This window comes from Triticum aestivum, chromosome 7A, assembly GCF_018294505.1.
Source record: "Triticum aestivum cultivar Chinese Spring chromosome 7A, IWGSC CS RefSeq v2.1, whole genome shotgun sequence".
Classification (NCBI taxonomy): Eukaryota; Viridiplantae; Streptophyta; class Magnoliopsida; order Poales; family Poaceae; genus Triticum; species Triticum aestivum.
In genome coordinates, this window is record NC_057812.1 from 619,048,043 (window position 1) to 619,067,325 (window position 19,283).

Below are 19,283 nucleotides of genomic sequence, written 5' to 3' on the forward strand. Positions count from 1 at the left end.
CTATCCCTCGACCGCGACCGCGCGAGCCCCGCCGTGGCCGCGCACCACTGCTGCCGCTGCGCCTCCCTAGCGCCCGCCGCGCCTGCGGTGGCCCTTGCGGCCCCGCCTCTCCGCCGGCCACCACTGCACCTGGCCTCGCCCCTGCTTCCCCTTGCCGGTGCTGCGCCGCCGCTCCGGTGGCCATCGTCGGCCACGGCCTTGCCCGCGCCCCGTTCGGGCAAGCTCCCGCACCCGCTCGCCCGCGCCCTCTAGGCCCCGATGGGCCACAGACATGTGGGGCCCGGCCCCAGAACGTTAAAAAAAAGAGAAGAAAAGAAAAAGGAAATAAAAAAAATGACTTAATAAAATTAATTAATAATTAATTAATTAATTAGTGAAGTAATTAACTTAACTAACCCTAATTAGTTAACTAATTAACTCTAATTAAACGTGCTAATTAAAAGTTAACAGATAATTAGTCTTCAGCCAATGACATGTGGGACCTGCCTGTCAGTTTGACTAAGTCAACTAACTGGTTGACTGATGACATCACGCTGACCTCATGCTGACATCATAATGGCAATTTTAAATTAAATTAATTCTGTTAATTCTAAAAATGAATTAAAAACTTTGGAAATTAATATAAAATGAACCGTAGATCGGATGTAAAAACTTTGTACATCAAAGTTGCTCAGAACGACGAGACGAACCCGGATACGCAGCCCGTTCGTCTGCCACACCCCCCTAACCTATTGAACATGTAACTTTCCCCCTCCGGCTCCTCTGCCCGAAAACACGAAACACCGGGGATACTTTCCCGGATGTTATCCCCCTCCACCGGTATCACCTACTACCGCGTTAGGGCACCTCTTACGCCGTTACTTGTCATGTCATGCATCACTATGCATATGCTTGCTTAAATATTTATTGTTTTCCCCCTCTTCTTCCGCTAGACACCGAGACCGACGCCGCTGCTACCCAGTACGACTACGGAGTTGACGACCCCTCTCTCTTGCCAGAGCAACCAGGCAAGCCCACCCTTTGATCACCAGATATCGCCTACTCTTCTCTATACTGCTTGCATTAGAGTAGTGTAGCATGTTACTGCTTCCCATTAATCCTATCCTGATGCATAGCCTGTCCTTGCTACTACTGTTGTTACCTTTACCTGCAATCCTAATGCTTAGTATAGGATGCTAGTTTATCATCAGTGGCCCTACATTCCTGTCCGTCTGCCATGCTATATATCGGGCCATGATCACTACATGATACATGTGGTGATTAAAGATGGGTCGGCTCGTAGGAGCACCCACGAGTGGATCTTTGAGGCGGAGCGACAGGGCAGGTTCAGACCACCTAGGAGAGAGGTGGGCCTGGCCCTGGTCGGCGTTCGCGGATACTTAACACGCTTAACGAGATCTGGGTATTTGATCTGAGTCTGGCCATTTGGTCTATACGCACTAACCATCTACGCGGGAGTAGTTATGGGTATCCCGGCGTCGTGGTATCAGCCGAAGCCTTCGTGACGTCAGCGACTGAGCGGCGCGCGCCAGATTGGAACGTAAGCCTGCTCTTGTATTAAGGGGGCTAGTTCTGCTTCCGGCCGCGTTCGCAACGTGCAGGTGTGCTAAGGGCGATGGGCCCAGACCCCTGTGCGCTTAGGTTTAGACCGGCGTGCTGACCTCTCTGTTGTGCCAAGGTGGGGCTGCGACGTGTTGATATTCCGAGGCCGGGCATGACCCAGGAAAGTGTGTCCGGCCAAATGGGATCGAGCGTGTTGGGGTATGTGGTGCACCCCTGCAGGGAAGTTAATCTATTCGAATAGCCGTGATCTTCGGTAACAGGACGATTTGGAGTTGTACCTTGACCTTATGACAACTAGAACCGGATACTTAATAAAACACACCCTTCCAAGTGCCAGATACAACCGGTGGTCGCTCTCTCACAGGACGACGAGGGGAGGATCATCGGTTAGGGTTATGCTATGCGATGCTACTTGGAGGACTTCAGTCTACTCTCTTCTACATGCTGCAAGACGGAGGCTGCCAGAAGCGTAGTCTTCGACAGGATTAGTTATCCCCCTCTTATTCTGGCATTCTGCAGTTCAGTCCACATATGATACCCTTATTCCATTTGATACCCATGCATATGTAGTGTAGCTCCCTGCTTGCGAGTACTTTGGATGAGTACTCACGGTTGCTTTCTCCCTCTTTTCCCCCTATCCCTTCTACCTGGTTGTCGCAACCAGATGTTGGAGCCCAGGAGCCAGACGCCACCTTCGACGACAACTCCTACTACACCGGAGGTGCCTACTACTACGTGATGCCCGCTGACGACGACCAGGAGTAGTTAGGAGGATCCCAGGCAGGAGGTCTGCGCCTCTTTCGATCTGTATCCCAATTTGTGCTAGCCTTCTTGTGGCAACTTGTTTAACTTATGTCTGTACTCAGATATTGTCGCTTCCGCTGACTCGTCTATGATCGAGCTCTTGTATTCGAGCCCTCGAGGCCCCTGGCTTGTAATATGATGCTTGTATGACTTATTTTATTTGTAGAGTTGTGTTGTGATATCTTCCCGTGAGTCCCTGATCTTGATCATACACGTTTGCGTGTATGATTAGTGTACAATTGAATCGGGGGCGTCACACTGGGTGCGCTACAGAAGGAACTAGATCCATGGGGGCCTAAAGAGTTTGGATGTCTTGCGAGGAAAGTTTGGCAATTGCAAAAGAAGCTTGATAAACTACGCAAACAGTCCATAGGCCGGGGGCCTTCTGACGAAGAGAAAACCACTGTAATCCAGCTCCGAGAGGCGCTCCGTCAAGAGGAAATCTGGCTGCGACAGCGCTCACGGGTTTTGTGGCTTCATGCAGGAGATCGCAGCACAGGTTGCTTTCAGGCACAAGCTAAGCAGCGACAACGTATGAACAAGATCAGTGGCTTGATGAGAGCCGATGGGTCAGTTTGTGCAGATGCAGAAGAAGACAAGCAAGAAATTCAGACGTTCTATCAGGCACTTTACACATCCCAAGGGGTGACTGATATGAGTGAGCTGCTCGCTCACGTACCGGTGAACGTCACGCCGGAGATGAACGAGATGCTGACGAAACCATTCGAGGCACAAGAAGTCCATGAGGCGCTGTCTCAAATGGACCCATCTAAAGCACCAGGCGTGGATGGTTTCATAGCCGGTTTATTCCAACGACATTGGCACTTGTTAAAAGATGATGTAACTAATGCAGTGTTGGGTTTTCTAAATGGGGGTGAGCTGCCAGTGGGTCTCAATGACACCTCCATAACCTTGATTCCAAAGGTACGGTATCCCCAATCGATCTCTCAGTATCGACCCATTGCATTATGTCCCGTGCTATATAAAATTACAGCTAAGGTTATCACTAACCGCATGAGGGGATGCATGGATGAGATCATCAGCGAGGAACAAACTGCATTTGTTCCTGGGCGTTTGATAACTGACAATGTTTTGGTGGCCTTTGAAAGTGTCCATACACTCTGTAGGCGGAAGAAAGGCAAGAACCATGCATGTGCAGTTAAACTGGACATGATGAAAGCGTACGACAGAGTCGAGTGGCACTATCTGGAGGCTATCCTATTGCGCTTGGGATTTAGTCCTATCTGGATAAGTTTAATAATGAAATGTGTAACCTCTGTTCGTTTCTCTGTGAGAGTAAATGGTGAACTGCAACCTTACTTCACGCCTTCCAGGGGGTTGCGGCAAGGTGACCCTGCTTCACCATACCTATTTCTGCTTTGTGCAGAAGTTTTCTCATCCATGCTAAAATTCTATGGTGGATATATTGACAGAGGCATTAGGGCGAGTGTGCGCTCGCCATGGGTGAGTCACCAGCTTTTTGCTGACGATTGTCTGATCTTTCTAAATGCAAACTCACAATGTGCAGAAAGATTGAACTACATCTTAAGGATCTATGATGCAGCAGGACAGTGGGTCAACAAAGATAAAAGTGCAATATTCTTAAGCCCCAACACACCTGACTCCATCCGACAGAATATCAAAGGAACGCTGGGCATATTGGTCGAAGCGTTCAATGACAGATATCTTGGTCTTCCCATTGTCGATGGCCGGATCACGAGCGGCACTTTCGAACATATCGGTGAACGGTCTAGGAGTAAGATGCAAGGCTGGTCAAAAAGACTTTTTGCGTGTGCAGGAAGAGAGGTCCTACTCAAAACAATTATACAGGCGATTCCCACGTACAGTATGAGCTGTTTTCTCCTGACAAAAAAGGTGTGCAAGAAGCTCACCTCCAGTATGGCGAAGTATTGGTGGAGAAGTTCGATCGATAAGAGGTCTCTTCACTGGATCTCTTGGAAGGAATTGGCAAAACCAAAATGTAAGGGAGGGATGGGTTTTTGCAACCTCCACATGTTCAATCTGGCACTTCTTGGCAAACATGGTTGGCGTTTCATGACCAATCCCACCTCGCTTTGTGCCAGAGTTTTGAAGGGTAGATATTTTCCAGACACTGATTTCCTGCAGGCTAGAGCACCAAAGGCTTCTTCGGCTATATGGCGGGCAATCATCTCTGGACGGGAAGCTTTGCTAGCAGGGATTGTTCGACGTGTTGGGGATGGTACTTCAATCAATCCATGGACAGATAAATGGATTCCTACAACACTAACCAGAGCACCCTTGCTCAGACCGCCGGGCTCTAACATCAACCAAGTTAGCGAGCTTATTGATACAGAGAACTGGACTTGGAAACAAGACCTAGTTCGTCACACTTTTATCGCACCGGACGCTGAGGCCATTCTGAATATTCCTCTTCAACGCGGCGGGGGCGAAGATACATTGGCATGGGCACATGATAGATCAGGCATCTACACTGTAAAATCAGCGTACCGAGCTCTAGTGATTCAAAAAGAGCATCAAGCTCGAGAAGAAGGGCATGTTACCGAGTCTTCAGTCAGTAAGCAGCAGCTGTGGAAGTCATTATGGTCTCTCAAAGTGGTACCAAAAGTGCGAGTGTTTTGGTGGAGGGTACTCCGTGGTATACTTCCCGATGAATGCACGCTCAAGTATCGGCATATTCGAGACACCAACCTATGCAAAATCTGCAAGGCAAAGGAAGAGGACTTGGAACATGCACTCATGCACTATTCACACGCCCAAAGGTTTTGGGAGGAAGCACGTCGGCTCCTGGATATCAAACTCCCGCGGCTTCACTCTTCTACTTGGGCAACCGACATCTTATGCGATACAAGATTCTCGGCCAAAGAAGGAGCAACTATTATTTCTGTCATGTGGTCTATCTGGACCTCAAGGAACAAATGGACGCACGAAGGTGACAAACTGGACCCGGCAAATTCAGTTCGACTCACCCGAGAGGCGCTGGCATTGTTGGATATTCCTTCACAGCATGTGATCACGCTGCCAGGATATGGGTGGCGCCCCCCGGAGTCACCCGAGATCAAGATAAATACTGATGCGGCGACTATGCGTGAGGAAGGAAAAAGCGGAGCTGGAGGTATTGCGCGTTCATCTACAGCCCTTTTAGGTGCTTGGTGTAAACCCCACCCTGGAATGACTGACCCCCTCATCGCTGAAGCCCTAGCTGCAAGAGACGGAGTTATCTTCGCAAATCTCAGAGGGTTTACGCACGTGGTGCTGGAGACTGATAGTCTCGAGGTGGTCAACCTCTGGAACACTCGCCGCAACAGTTGTTCAGTTGTGGCTCCAATTCTTCAAGACATTGATGAGCTTTCTGCTAGTTTCATTCTTTTGTTTTTCTGCATGTTAGTAGATCAGCCAATGTCTCAGCTTACCTTTGTGCAAAACGCGCTTGTACGGTGACTGTGACTGAAAGTTGGCTTACTGAAACTCCCAGCTTCCTGATCAGCATCCTCCTGGCTGACTGCCCAGTGAATACGTTTATTTGAATAAAGCTCATAATTCCCTGCAAAAAAACGTACCTTGCATGTTCAGTTTTTGCATTCTCCTGTTCTTATTCACGCGTATGGTAAGGTAAGGGCTACCTAGCTAGTTGCCGGGAATAACGCACCAGAAATTGTAAAGAAGCCAGCTAGGCGTGTTTACCCTGCTAACGGTAAGCTATATGCTAGCTAGCTACATGTGCATGGCAGATTAGTTGAATGCAATAGAAAAAAAATATTCAAATGGCCAGCTAGCTGCGTTTGTTTGCACTGCTAACACAATGGCTAGGCAACAAAATTTACAGCAGTGTGCGACAACAACCAAACAGGTTCTATGTATTGTGAATACTTCAAAATATTGTGTTTTGATGAAGGGTCCCGATAACTGCCACACGTGTGCTGTATCGGGTAGTTGTGCCACATGCCTCGTGTGGCATGGAAAGCAACCAGCCCACACACCTACGTGTGGGTAAAACAACTAATGCCCACACACATCTTTTTTTCCCTCCTGAACCCTCTCACACGCGTGCGTGTGGGCGAAGTTGATAACGCCCACACGCCCGTATGTCAGGCCTCGTACCCTTCTGGTCCCGCACGCGACGCGTGACGCCCACCGCGCGCCTGCAGTTGCCATGGTCCAGACCCTCGTCCATGTTCGTTTATCTGCAGTTGCCATGTCGCTGAACTACGGTTGCCATGTCGGACAACTGCAGTTGCCATGGTTGCTCAACTGCAGTTGCCATGTATAATTTGATCTAATATAGTTGCCATGATTTCATAACTTTAGAAGTTGCCACATACTAACACTAGGCAGTTGAGAGAGTTGTCATGTGGTCACAAGCATGCTAGGGCAGTTGCCATGTAAAAAGAAAGAGTTGCCATCTGCTTACGTGCACGTTAGGGCAGTTGCCATGTACGTGCACGTTGGGGCAGTTGCCATGTACTATGCAAAAACACATGTCAACTCGGTAAAAAACAGTTGCCATCTGCTTACGTGCACACTAGGCAGTTGCCGTGTACCCTGCAAAAACACATGGCAACTCGGGTAAAAAAAAGAAAGTTGCCACCTGCTTATAAAGCACACTAGAAGCAGTTGCCATGTGCGCTGCAAAAACACATGGCAACTAGCAGCTTACGTGTGGGAGAGGAGACGGGCGTGTGGGCGAGATGGCAAATGCCCACACACCAGCCCTTGTGCGTGACTGAAAATTGGTGTGTGGGTGAACTGCTAAACGCCCACACACCGGCCCCTTCGTGTGGTAAAACGGATGTGTGGGCGAACTATGTCACACACCACACACGCCTTGTTCTACGTGACACAGGAAATCAGCCAGATTGTGTCAAAATTCGTGCATATAGTACTGGACGGTGATGGATACGTGTGGTCGAGATGGTCAACGCCCACACGTGTGGGCATTAACATTTCCGTTGATGAAACCATGGTATCTCATACCTACTGGCAAAATTACTTCAGTTTTGGATACTTCAATTTATTTCACCATTTGCTATCAAACACAGCCTTAGGCATTCAATTAACACACACTTGCTTGATTGCACATTTCTAGACCAGGGTTGAAAGCAATCTTATAGTAGTACTGCTAGTAAAGTAATCAACATGGTTCACCATTTTGCATACGGCAGTACCAATAGTGTTTTTTATGCTTCTTCTGACCTTTCCTCGCTTTCGCCGTCTAGCTGCTGCCCTTTGACACGCTTCCTGTTCGGCGGCGGCGGCGGCTCCGCCGCCCCCGTCTGTCTCTGCTCGCGTGACTTCTTCACCATCTTCTCCATTGCCGGAGTTACGTAAGCCGTCGGCATGCGGGCGCATAAAGTCTGCATCCGCATCGTCGGGGCGCATCTAGCAGTCTGCAGCTGCCTCGTCGCCGCGCGCTGCTGCCCATGCGAGCTCATGCCCGACAGGAAGCACGCGCGCCCCGTCGTCTCGTACTCCCGCCGGTCTTCCACGCCAGCGATAAGGACGCGCAGCTCGTCCTCTAGCTCCTTGCACATGGGATCGCCGGCCATCCCCGGCGCCGAACGCTCCACGGCCTCCAGCCGGCCTCGCAGTATCCGTGCGCCCTCGGCGTGTTGCTCGCGATCGGCCGCCTCCCGCGCCGCCGCCATGTCCTCGGTTGCCTCCACGCGGACGCGCTCACGCTCGACCTCCATGGACGGCCGCACGTCGGCCGCCTCAATTGGCCTCTGGACAACGGCGTCGTCTCCCGCGAGGGTGGCTGCCTGCCCTGTCGCAGCATCACGATAAGTGCAGCTCGCTTTGACCAGTCCGGTGACGTCAACGGCATCCTCGGCCCCTGGCACGTCCAGGAATATGAGGAAGCGCCTCTCCTCGTCGGCATAGAGCTCGCCGACGTCCACTGAGGCAGAACGCCCGCCGGCGTCCACCCGGTTGTCGTAGCGCCCCGACTTGACCGCCCGGACGAGCACGCTGGGATGCAAGCACGTCACCGCGATGCGCAGCTCCTGGACGGTGACCGTGAGGAGCCCGCCGATGCACTGCGCGAACGAGTCCTGGACGACCGCCTCGTTCTCAATGAAGGAAAATGTGCCGCCGGTCGCCTCCGCGATGGTGTGCATCGCCGCTGCGTCGTGGTCGGTGCCGAAGCCAAACGCATGAACCGCCGGTGGCCGGGCTCCGGCGCCCGTGTACGTGAGCGAAGATGGCACGAGGCTGATGTAGTTGGGGGCGGCACCACTGCGGTGTCTTCTTGGCGCGGTGAACGTGTCCTGCCCGTCGGAGAGAAGCATGATGCTGGCGACGGCGTTCATGTGCTGGCGGTCGCCGAACACCTGGGCGGCCACACGGAGCCCCTCGCCGATGTTGGTGCCGCCGTTTGCGGCGAGGGATTCCACGGCGCGCTTCGCGGCGGCCTTCCCCGCGTCAGACATGCGCACGAGGCGGATCAGCCGGCTCGCGCTGTTGGAGAAGGACCACGGAGAGGCGGTCGGCGGATCCAAGGTTGTCGATGACGAACCCCATGGCCTGCTTCAGCAGCGCCAGCTTGCGGCCGGTCATGCTGCCGCTGACGTCGAGCACCGTCACGAGGTCCAGCGGCGCGCGCGCCGCCTCGGAGGCGGCCGAAGATGGCGCCCTGGCGTGCACGAGCACCGCGAAGTTTTCGCGGACCGCGGCCCTCGCGACGGCCGGGCACTCACAGTGCGTCCTGAGGACCACCGCACCGCCGTTGGTCGCCGCCGCGGTCTGCGCCCCGACGGTCGGCTCGTCGTCATCGTACGTGCGGGGCACCTGTTGGGACGAGGACGACGGCGACGATGGTGCCGCTGCCTGGGCGGGGGCGTTCACGGCCGGCAGGACGGTCCAGGGCGCCTTGCAGAGCGGGCAGGTGTGGTTCCCGTGGGCGACGCTGGCGGAGATGCAGATGAGGTGGAAGGCGTGGGAGCACTCCGCCGTGTAGCTGGCCTGGCCGCGGACCATGCCGCCGAGGCAGATGGCACACACGTCGGCATCGCCCGTGTCCGCCATGCAGCAGCCAGCCGAGGAATCTTTGGATCTGATGCACGTATACGGAGGCTACTTGCTATGCCAGGGGCGGTTTCTTCTCCGGCTGTTAATTTGTTGGATGAAATCGGCGTATATATAGGAATATACGTTGTAGATATGGAGAATGATTAACGAATTAGTCCGGAAATTAAGGTGCGTAACCGGCCCGGGAACAAGGCGAAAAATTTCTTTCCATATGCGCTTATCGCAGGACGAATCCATCCTTCTTTTGTTTGCCTCGAGAATCGTTCCTTCCCATGCATGTATACTTCCTCCCTCCCTGAATAAATGTATATCTAAATTTTTTTCTAAGTTAAAGTTTTAAAACTTTGCCAACTTTATAGAAAAATGTAGCAGCATTTATGACACTAAATTAGTATCATTAGATTATTTTGAAATGTACTTTCGTAGTATATCAATTTGATATCACATATGCTAATACTCTTTTCTATAAAGTTGATCATAATTTTAAGTTTTTGACTTAAGACAAAAGCTAAATGTACACTTATTTATGGACAAAGGGAGTATGTACCAATTTTTTGAACGAGGACTATGTAAAAAACAAGGATTATGTCGAAAGTACTAATCACTCCCTTGGTCTCACTAGTGTAAAAAACGTTCTTATATTATGAGACGGATAAAGTATTAATTAAGAAATATCTTTGCAAAGATCTCCCATATCTGAGGTTGCGACAAGTAGCGCACTGTATACGTGCCACTTGTTACAACATGTGACTTTTACTTTTTTGTTTTATCATGTAAACTTTGCATCCAAATCTTGAACTGTTTTCATAGTTGGATTTTCCGCGTCGAGATTTTTAAATAATGACCCATGTCGATAGGTTTCGATCAATATATTTTCAAGAAAAAACTGAACTGGGAGTAATTTTTCTTGTCCTTTCTCGAAGAGGCATAACTGTGCCTCTCACGAAAATAAATCTGTGCCTTTTTTGCATGATAATACATGTCTCGTTCATATCATAAAGAACAAAGTATAAGTCACGTAAGAACTGATATGATAAAACTGAAAAGATAGCAGAACATCTCTAAGCTTGACACCAACGCCCCTCACCCGCCTCCAGCACCACCACATCAGCCAATGAAGAAAAAAATGACGGATCACCTCCTCACCCGAGCTCGACGCGGCTCCATCGCTGATATGCAGCTTTGCGGACTTCCAAGGTTGCTCAACAAAAGTGAAGCCATTGCCGTTGAACGAATCAGACCGGGGCAACACCCCGGACACGCCATCAAACTCCAGATATGGCACCCCACCATGACTAAGACGCCGAAGGAGGAAATCATACCTGCCATCCACGAACCATGAATCCAGCACATGTTCCGTCTTCCAGATGTTGTCGATGCAGACCACAATCTGCATCCGCTTCTGAACTACCTCCCAAGCTCCACGCCTCCGCTGGAGCAAACATCGTCGCAATGACGGAGTCCGAGGACACAGGTCCACCACGAGGATGCCGCCGCCACCACGACATCCTTGCTTGAACATACTGGTTTCCAAATCCATCCCCAATCATAGGACTGATGGCCTCGTCAGGGAAGGATTTGAAGAATCTTTATTCAGCGCCGTCATCGCCGCCGCCGAGGTGAAGACGATGAACAGCCTAAAACCTAGACTACACAGGAGTAAAAATGATCCATGCGTGTGGATCCGGCGACCCCTCTCACCCGGCGGAGGGGAGCCGCCGGAGGACGGCGCTGAAAGATGGTCTCTCCTGGCGGCGGCTAGGGTTCCAGCCGCCAGGGAGCAGGGAGGAGTCTAAAACGATTTTGTACGTAATAAATCTGTGTCTTCACAAGAAGTAAATCAGTATCTCTCACGAAGTTTTTTCCACTTCTCCAAAGGCACGTTTCTCGCGGAAGCAAATCCGTTTCTCTAAGAGAAGTAAATTCGTGCCTTTCACGAAAAGGAAAAAAACATGTTTTTACCGTTTTCGAGAAGTATGATCTGTGCCTCTCGCGAAAGCAAATCTGTGTTTTCACGAGAAGTAAATCCGTGTCTCGCAGAAAAAAAACATGTTTATTTCCTTTTCCGTGAGGCACGATCGTGCCTCTCTCAAAAGCAAATACCTACCTCAACGAGAATTAAATCCGTGTTTTTTTCGAAAGTAAAAAAACACATTTCCCCCTTAAAATCCTTTAAATCAAAATACTACGTGCACCCCGTCCCCCGCGTCGCCTCCCGGGGCGGCTCGGGCGGAGACCAACCCCGCCGCCGCAACCCACCACCCCTCCTCTCCTCCACCCCTCGCCGCCGCCGAATGACGAGGCCGGGCTAAGCCCGCGCAGCGGACGACGGCGGCGGGGCTCTCCCAGCCTGTGATGGCGCGGTCGGAGTGCTGGATCTTGGGTGGCGGCCCCGGCTTCGTGGCGGCGTTCGGGCGGCCGCTGTGGCCGCGGGGGCGGCGTGACGGCTGAGCCCGGTGACGCTCCGGTCTCCCCCATGGCAGCGGGTCGGCGTGAGAGGGCTTGGAGCTCTGGATCTCCGCGCTGGCGGCTCCCCGATTTGTCTCTGGCTCCACTTGGTGTGGATGCGCGGGGCCTTGGTGGAGCGATGGGGGTCGACGGGAGGGCTGGCCGTTGCTGGATCTGGCCGAGCGTGGTCGAATTCGGCCGGACAGCGGTGGTTTCCTGCTGCGGTCTTGTCTCCGCGTGGCGCGGTGACTGCAGCGCAGCGGAGCGACCTCTTGTCCCTGGGCCTGGCGTGGCGATGTTGGTCTCCGGGGCGGCGGCCCCGGGATGGTGGTTGATGTGTCGGCAGCTGTGGAGTTCGCGTGGGCGACGAGGCGGCCGCGGTGTTCTTGGTGGAGGGAGGCTCGTTTGGCTCGGCGGCGAGGCCTGGTGGTGGTCCGTGCATGGTGATGACGCGATTGCTGTGCTGGGGTGCGCGGGTCAGCGGAGGTGTTGGTTGGCGTCGGTTGACCGCGTGGGAGTGGTGGTGTTGCTGATCCGGGCGAAAGCTTGGCTGGTGCTTCTGGCCGGCAGCGGCGGCGCTCGTGGGCGTCGTATTCCTCCTTGGAGGCGTCGTCGTGGTGATTGGTGCACTTCAACTCTCGGGTCAAGATCTCCGGGCGGAAGTCAGGATCCTGGTTGGATCAGACGGCGTCGTCGTCTCCAACGTTGTTTTTCCTCCTGGGGGCGCCGTCTTGGAGATCTTGATGCCTTTTGTGCTTCCTACAGGCTGGACGTGCACGGCATCGCAGTCGGGAGGTGCTTGGCCGGCGGTGAGGTTGGTGTGGCGTTGCGACGCGTGTGGCAACGATGATGTTGGTGAGCAGAGCTGAGTCGTGGCTTGTCCTTTTGATGTCGAAGGTCCGGTGCGTCAATGGATGTGCCCATACTGGTTTCTGGCTGTGACAGAGAAGTCGGAACTGCGGTCGGCAGGGCCGCTGCGGCAACAATGACTCCATGAGGACGTTTTTCAGCAAGCGGTGCTCTCCGGATGTTGCGTTGGATTAGGTCGGTGCGAGGCTAGCAACTTTCTCGTGTGAAGCTCGTCAGTAAAATCGGAGCTGCCATGTCCTTGACGTTGCGGTCGACTGTTTGGCGTTGTTGTGGCCAGGTCGTTCGCGTTTGCCCCTTTGGGGTTTGTATCTAGGTTTTCGTCCGGTTTTTCTCTAATTAACCGGACAACTTTTTTCTTTTTAATCAATGAAAATGATAAATCTTTTGCCTCATTGAAAAAAAACTACGTGCACAGTCTAATGGCGTTCATTGTTGGAGCAGGGGAAAATATCGAGTGATACCCGCCCTCACACGCTCCCATGATACCAATTTAAATATTTTAAAAAATTCTGTAAAAAATCATGAATATTCACAACACATATATTGACAGCCCCTGAAAAATTCAGGTCAAAATTCGAAGGCAGGGTGGTGCGAATGCGGCGACCGGCAACGCTGCATCGCCTCGTCCTCGCGTTCTCAGCGCAGCGCGGCACCACCATCCCCGCGCCCTAGCCTCACGCCATAGCCGGGAGGGGTCGAGGAGCGGCCTCTTCGGCGGCCGGCGAGGCACGAGAGGCGGCGGAACTCGCGAGCCTTGCTCCGTCGTTTCTCCCCGGCGGGTAATCTCCTCACCCTCGTCTCTGCTCCCCGGCCACCAAATCAGCCCACAAATTCCCATTCCCCTCTGTCTTTCGAATGTCTCGGCGAGGATATGAAATCGTTCGCCGTAGCAACCTGGATCATCTTGTTTTGGGTAGATCTAACGTGCTGGGACATCTGAAACTAAGTCCACGCATGGTCAGTCAAAACAGCTGACATGACTATTTCAGTGTACTAGATGTGATGCTTTCCTGCAGTCCAGAGGAAGAGGTGGAACTCCTTTCTGTTCCTGTTTTTCTTGTAGCTACTAGCTGGTTTCTTACAATAGAAATTGGAGGGATCCCCTCTTTTCGTAAAGAAAGAAAGAAAAATTGAGATACATGGTGAAACTTCATCAGTAAAAGCCACACCATAACGAAACACTTAAGGATGCGGCTAATTCATGCATGATCGTGCAGCTCCCTATTCTGACATGCTTCACATGACACGTAGAAATACAGTACACCGATGTCTCAATATCTTAGTAGCTTAGCTGCCACTGTTAGTGTCAGATGCAATCATGTTTTGTGCTCATCTGTTGTTACTCTTGAAAAACAGGTTGCTGAGAAGATAAATTCACTACCAATTTAACAATCCTACACATGGTTCTCACATGAGGAGTTCCAGGAACAGGTAACCTGCTGGCCTTTGCTGTGACCTGTGATACTTATCCCTGCAGCCATACGATGTCATGACTGATTCTGTCATTTCAATTTACTCCAGATTATTGCAGAGCTGCATTTACAGGAAGCTTCTTCAATGATGTAGTGCTAGTCTGCTGTGCTAACATTTTGAGGGGGAGCACACATGGCAGACACCCTATTTCTTGTTCTCAGAAAAATTGCTCTGTCCCTCGGAGGAGCGGCGTCAGAGAAGCTGAGCACAGAGGTAGTGGAGGCAGCATCGGTTCTGACAGATTTCGAGCATGGCATGAAACAGATCGAGGGCGAGTTCATGATTCTGCAGGCATTTATTGGCCAGGTTAGCGCACAGAATGTTGGTGACAAGACATTTGATGCCTGGCTGGACCAAGTTAGAGATGTTGCCCATCAGGTAGAAGATATCATTGACGAGTATACTTTCCTCACTTCGCAAGCTGCGGGCATAGACGGATTCTTCAAGAGGAAATTCCATCAGGCTAAGAGCTTCGCAGCATGGCGGAACCTGTCAAGCCAGATTGATCAAGTAGAAACTCGAATTCAGCGGCTCACTACAATGAAAGATCGTTATGGAATTTCTGTAGGAGAACGGGCAGGAGTAGCACACTACAATATGCCAGCAGCTCTCTCTATCAGATTCTTCTTATCTATCTGATGATACTGAGTTAGTGGGCAATGCCAGTGAAATAAGTATGTTGACACAATGGTTACTCACAGAGCGACAAGACCGATTGATCATGTCCATCCTTGGCATGGGAGGTCTAGGAAAAACAACCATAGCAAGCAGTATCTACAAAAATCAACAGATTATTAGAATGTTTGACTGTCATGTGTGGGTAACTTTATCTCAGAATTATCTAGTTGAAGACCTACTGAGGCAAATCATGAAGCAGCTGATGGACCAAAGAGCCTACATGGCCAGTGGTATCGAGACTATGAGTCGTGTAAGACTTATCGAGGAACTTCAGAGCTACCTACAGGACAAGAAATATCTGATTGTCTTGGATGATGTATGGGATAGAGATGACTGGTTATTTTTGAAGCGTGCACTTGTAATAAATAATCGTGGAAGTAGAGTGCTAGTGACAACTCGCAAAAAGGATGTTGCTTCCTTAGCAAACGACGGATTTGTTGTGGAGCTTAAAGTTCTTCCTTATGCTGAAGCATGGTACCTATTCTGTCAAAAGGCATTCCGTAGATTAGAAGACAAAATATGTCCACTAAATCTGAGGCCTTGGGCAGAGAAAATTGTGAAAAAGTGCCAAGGACTTCCACTGGCTATCGTCGCAGTTGGGAGCCTTTTGTCGTACCGAGAACTAGAGGAGCAAGAGTGGAGTTCTCTCCACAACCAACTTAGCTGGCAACTAGCTAACAATCCAGAGCTCAGTTGGATTATGAGTGTTCTGAATCTCAGCTTGAATGATCTCCCAAGTCATTTAAAGAATTGCTTCCTATACTGCAGCCTTTTCCCTGAAGACTACAAGGTTAAAAGAAGATGGATCTGCAGGCTTTGGGTCGCAGAAGGTCTTGTTGAGGAAAGAGGTGCCGGGACAACAATGGAGGAAGTTGCTGAGTGTTACCTAAAGGAGCTCACTCGTCGTTCTCTTCTTGAAGTTGCAGAAAGGAATGTTCATGGAAGAGCTAGCTCATTTCAAATGCATGACCTTGTGCGCGATGCATGTCTGATTGTTTGCAAACAGAGAGAAGTTTGCTGTCGTATACGGTGACCCTGGTATAACCCAGGTTAACTCTGAAGTCCGCCGCTTGTTTGTTCAGAAGCATGCTCGGTCTCTAAAGGTTGCTGCAGCGTCACGGATCCGATCTTTAATCTTATTTGACACACAAGTTGCATCCTCTTGATATATGACATTTCATCAAATTTCAGACTGATCCGTGTCCTGTGTCTAAGGTTTGCTAACATTCATCAAGTGCCGGCTGTTGTCCCAGACTTGCTTAATTTGCACTATTTGGATTTAGCTCACACAAAGGTTAAGCATATACCAGCATCGCTCGGTAAACTTACGAACCTACAAGTTTTGGACCTGCGGTTCACCTACGTGGAGCAGCTGCCATGGGAAATAACAAACCTGACTAAATTGAGGCATCTGTATGTATACATGCTCCATGATGTTCAAGAAAGGATATTTGACTGCTTTTCTGCTACAAATATCCCTGGCAATATTTGCCGTCTAAAGAATCTGCAAAGCTTACAATCTGTTTCAGCCAATAAAGACCTACTTACGCAGCTCGGTGAGTTGACACTGATGAGAAGTTTGGCTATAATGAAAATGCGTCAAAACTACATTGCAGAGTTATGGGACTCCTTGGCCAGGATGCCTAGCCTCAGTAGGTTGGTTATTTTTGCAAACAGCAAGGATGAGGTTCTTAATCTGATAAAGATAAAGCCCTTGCGAAATCTGAAGTTTTTTGGTTGAGAGGGAGGTTGTATGAGGGAGTGCTCCCGCAGATGTTTGCAAGTTTTGAGAAGCTCGCTGCGTTGAAAACTTGATTGTTCTTGTCTGAAGAAAGATCCTATTAGCTCCTTTGCTCACATGCTGAATCTAGTGTATCTGAATCTTTGCAGAACTTATGATGGGGAACAATTAACATTTAGTGCAGGATGGTTTCCCAAGCTCAGTTCTCTTGCATTAGTTGACATGGAATGTCTAAATTCGATTGAGATTGAGGAAGGCACAATGAAGGTTCTACATACTTTGGAGATTGTTGGTCTAAAGAGTCTAAGGATAGTGCCTCGAGGCATCAAGCACATTAAGACACTACAGAAGATGCTTGTAACAGATATGCGAAAGGAGTTCATGGATAGGCTGCATGGGGATGACAGTGACATTGTTGAGCATATACCTGACATCCAGAGTTTTGATTCCTTCGATTCTGAAGCAGGTAATCTCCATATGTACACTGTGAATACCTTGAGTAAACCGTGGTTATGGTCAGTTTAGTTTTTCATATATAGTACATGTTAGGAAGAAATCTCAACCCCCCCCCCCCCCCCCCCCCCCTCCAAAATAAATAAATCTCAAACCAGTTTGTAAAAAAATACTATCCAACATAGTGCACAAATTTGCTTGCAATGGAAGCCCTTCTTTGGTCAATAAGCAAACACCATGCAGCCATGCACTTATTTTTTCGTAAATCTCCTTTGACTTGCTTGCTAAAAGATATCTCTTCTGACTCACTGTACATGTGTAACTTGTATTGATTGACCTTGCAGTTAAGAAGATGGTTCTTCTGCCACATCTTGCAAAGAAGTATGGCACAGGCTGGTGGGAGCTTTGTTAAGATATCTAGATACTTATGTTGGTTAGGGTTCTACCCGCGTCTGACATGTAGATAAACTTGGAGTACAATTTATATGATATGATTGTAACAACCTTAACCGTGCAATGTAGGTAGATACGCTTCCTGACATTTTCATAAGCTGCAGGCAGGAGATATATCGGGCTGTTTGGATCATTGCCCCGAGACTCCCTGCCAAAATATTGGTCGTTGACCCAGATGTGGTGCTCATTTGGATGGCGGCCAAAAAATTGGTGCGCCCACCCCTCCGTAGCACCTCATAGTTGTTGTACCCCTCAAAAAAAAAAACTCATAGTTCTTGTGCAGGGCAATTATTTGCCCCACTGCATGGAGGCGGGAAGCATGTGTGCTGTAATTGGAGATTTCTGCTGTAGCAAAAGTTTTTTGTTGTTGTGGGGAGTGTTGTAGCAAAATTTGAATCTCTTTACAGTGTAACGGCAATCACTGTAGATTGCTGATGCAAATGGCTCTACATTCCACCCTGCACAGACCTTAAATGAACCTGAAATGGCCCCTTCATTTTTCCTACTGTATCCAGCAAGCTTTATTGTTTTGAAGGAAACATATTTACTGCTCTATTTCTAAGTCATACGAAAATTTAGAAAATTTTATTTCTATCTTGACCAAGTTACACATTGTAGAAAACTGCTGTTACATTGAGTTTGCAAAATAAATAAAAGTGCATCAGTTTAGGCTTTGGGTTAATTTACAGTTGCTTGGTCGCACATTTCTAGAACTAAAGTTGCACATAATTTTGGAAATATCTAACTATTCGGTTTATGTTGCATAAAGAATCAGCGGTCTTATAAACTGTTAAGCCATTGAAGCTCACACTATCGCTGCACAAGCTACATTACTATCAAAAGTTCAGACACCGTCTGATGTGAGTGGACACTTACAGATACTACAGCAGAATAATCGTGCATCAGAGGGTTGTTGTTTAGTTTGTACTCCGTATTGTACATGGAGATCGCAAGTGGTGCATTGGTTTTCACCTCCATTTCTTCAGATCAAGCCACAAAATGAAAAGAGACATCGCTATCCACGCATGCAAGTTTGCTGTACCGTTCGATCTTATGTTTAGGAAGGGACTGAAACTGACCTGTCTGCCGCGGAGAACTTGTAATGCCTGTGAGACCAGCCAATGAAATTAATTGTGTTAATTGTTCTGTCTTAGCATCTGATCCGTCGTAGTCTAGGTGGTTAGGATACTCGGCTCTCACCCGAGAGACCCGGGTTCAAGTCCCGGCGACGGAATTTTTCATTCATACGCTGATTTGTCTTTTTTGTGCTGATCCTCTTGAGCTTTATTTTTACCTTTTTCTTTTCAGGGTCTCAAGTTTGTCAAAGTAAATGACCCTTGGATACTGTTTCTTCAATGTCGTTATTAACAACGCTTGATTTCTCATATATCCGAAATTTGATGCTCTCAAGTATAACGGGCACCACAAGCACGTACCTGCACGACATAGCCGTCATCCACACAATGTGATCATCGGTGAACCTTTTTCATCCCTGACAGCGTTGACGATATCTAGATATGGTCACTTTGTCTGAAAAGCTCAGATTAGGTTGCCCTTCTAACCTATCCAGCTTAGATATATGGCAGCTCATATACATAGGTAATTACTAGCATGTATGCCCATGCGTTGCAACAGAAGAGATAATTGACGTGTCCATAAAAAGGCATCCGCAGCGGTGGATGACAGAGCAAGGAGCCGCAGTCTTCTCACGGGTCATGTGTGGCCGGCAAGATCTTGGTGGTTGTGGGAATGGTTAGCTTGGCAGCGGCCACCA

At 49.6% G+C, this 19,283-nt stretch overlaps 1 non-coding gene and 2 pseudogenes across 1 annotated transcript; 2 read left to right on the plus strand and 1 right to left on the minus strand.

The window, feature by feature from the left end:
• Positions 1-7,440: 7,440 nt before the first annotated feature.
• On the minus strand, positions 7,441-9,464 carry LOC123153103 (E3 ubiquitin-protein ligase WAV3-like; annotated as a pseudogene).
• Positions 9,465-13,290: 3,826 nt separating this feature from the next.
• Positions 13,291-17,565, plus strand: LOC123148691 (disease resistance protein RPM1-like; annotated as a pseudogene).
• A 1,105-nt stretch (positions 17,566-18,670) lies between these two features.
• On the plus strand, positions 18,671-18,743 carry TRNAE-CUC (transfer RNA glutamic acid (anticodon CUC)). The gene has a single exon. It is a non-coding gene; the product is annotated as a tRNA-Glu (tRNA).
• Positions 18,744-19,283: the final 540 nt, after the last annotated feature.